The sequence below is a fragment of the Limulus polyphemus genome, unplaced genomic scaffold (genome assembly GCF_000517525.1).
Source record: "Limulus polyphemus unplaced genomic scaffold, Limulus_polyphemus-2.1.2 Scaffold4343, whole genome shotgun sequence".
In the NCBI taxonomy this organism is placed as follows: Eukaryota; Metazoa; Arthropoda; class Merostomata; order Xiphosura; family Limulidae; genus Limulus; species Limulus polyphemus.
The window spans coordinates 89,142-91,769 of record NW_013669953.1 but is presented as its reverse complement, the minus strand read 5'-3'; positions in this window follow the sequence as shown (position 1 = coordinate 91,769).

Here is a 2,628-nt window from a genome sequence, read left to right as displayed (position 1 = left end):
AGTAAGGACTTGTGTCGCTAAAGTTTCGTTGGAACGAATTTACGGAAAATCAATTAACGAACAGAGACGTAACAACACGTTTTAACATAACAGCAACCGAAAACGTGGTTTCAATCATATGTAGGGATGAAAGTTTTGTTTAGCGTTTCTCAGCACCCCTACCATGTAAAATATTAGATAAATTGTCAATATTTCATCCCTTAAACCTGTAGCTCAGACACGAGGGGGGGGTTAGATACGTGGACTTGTAGATTTCGGTGTGTCTGCGATTAGAATTATTTTGTATTATTGTAGAAATCCCGTATTTAAAGAAGTATTGTTACAATAAAGATACTAATTTAACCGCAAATGTTTTGTGGTTGTCTGCTAATTCTACACTAAAACAAATTTTTATTTGTACCTTTCGTTATACATTCTTTATTTCAGGATTTATTTTATAACAAAAATATTTGATAATGTTTTTTTTTATGATTGGAAGATGTGATGTAGATACTAAATATTATTATTGACACGTTCAAGATTAAGGCAAATCCGACAGTTTCAGAAACAAGAACAAAAAAAAATTAATAATACATGTACAGAAACAGTGACCAGTTGTTCGGGTCTCTTTTTCTCTGTGTGCCTGTGACAATCGGTTATCTGAAGAGGATTTAACTCTCGCAAAATCATGGGTCTCCCTAATTTAGTTTCTCTCGGATGCTCAATCAACGAGTGTGTATGGGTATGTACACCCTGGCCAATCCGATTCTCTGTCAACACTTACCTATTAGTATTGATGATAAATACAGTGTTAGAGCATTACAGAAACAACCTGCAGTTCATGTGGAGGCCTGCTTGACTACGAAATCATTATTTACTTTTTTTGTGTATCATCCTACAGCATTCCAGTTCGTTTAAAGGGTGTGTCGAATATTCTGACTGTAAGAAAGAGTCCCGCCCATAAACGTATGCTAGAAGTCGGTGCAAATTTTAATTAATGTTAAGTCTAACAGATGAATGTTTAGTAGGCTTACAGAATTTCACTTCCATGAGGCTTATGCAGTCAGCTTATTTTGTCAACACCGGGATTACAGGATACTCACATTAGTGTTAAAGTTAACTCTTATCGTATTGTAATTATAATTAACCTAATTTTATACACTTACTTATACTTTAACCTGAGTTGTAGAGTAAAGCCTTAAAATGTGGTATAACGAGCTCTTCAAACTAGTGTTATAGTTAACCCTAACTGCAGAATATAGTCTTCAAATGATACCGTATTGGACAATGTTTTATATTCACACTAGTATTTCAAGCTAACCCTAATTTGATAATACACCGTTAAAGTGACTCCATGTAAGATGAAGGGCTATATTCACATTACTAGCAATATATTATTCTAATCGCCTGTTACTTATAAGTTAACCCTAATTCAGTAATATATTGTTCGACTTGTGAGGGATGACTGGTTAAATTCACACTAGAATTTAAGCTAACCCTAATTCTATAATACACCGTTAAAGTGACTCCATGTAAGATGAAGGGCTATATTCACATTACTAGATATATATAATTCTAAGAACCTATTAATTATTAGTTAACCCTAATTCAGTAATAAATTCAAGTAACTGTATACATGAACTATCTTTCAATAAACGGTTTTTTTTTAATACTAAAATGTTAAGTACGAATAATTTTAAATCCGCTTGAATAAATTACATTTTCCCGTTGCAATATGAGATTAACGGTTAATCCGTGTATGCACCAAATTGCTTGTGAACTCATGATATTGGTGGTTCAGGGCCCCAAATGACACAGAAGTCACTCAAAGGAAATTTAGACTAAAATATACAAATAATACTGCAATTAATCACACTAATTACTGGTAGACACCCCTATGTGTATCACAGAGAAAACAATAGGTGATTTCACCCAATTTATTTTGGTCACTTCTTTGCACAGCGTGTTGTAACAGGCAAAAAATATATAATTACTCACTATGATGCAATAAAAAAACTATGATCTAAAAACTATCAACAACGCCCTCTTTTAACGATATCGATTTAATTTTTTTTTGTAACATAATATCAACAGAATAGCAAAATATTAAATAGGCTTACTTAGGCTGTTAAAGAACCTTTTGGAACTTGAAACTTGGATTGACAGTTTTTGAACCAAATGATCAATTGTAAATAGTGGTATTTATGTAGGATAACCTTTAACCCCTTACTTATTAAGCCAGAGTACTAAAGGTTCAGATACTTCTGTGATTATACTTTCAAGGCACCAAATAGTTTGAAGTGAAATAAAATAACTTTGAACTAAGTATGTTGAGATCTCGCCGAATTGAAGAAATGATGTCAGAATTTGGAGTTTTATTTGCGTGCTAATGTCACTTGATGTAGAATTATACTTTTTGTTTTTCTACAGAAAGTCCTTTAATTACAGAATAGCTCTTACTCTGCCATTCTGGAGGTCCGGGCGCCGCCTAGTTTGTTTGTTTTGAATTTCGCGCAAAGCTACACGAGGGCTATCTGCGCTAGCCGTCCCTAATTTAGGAGAGTAAGACTAGAGGGAAGGCAGCTAGTCATCACCACCCACCGCCAACTCTTGGGCTACTTATTTTCCAACGAATAGTGGGATTGACCG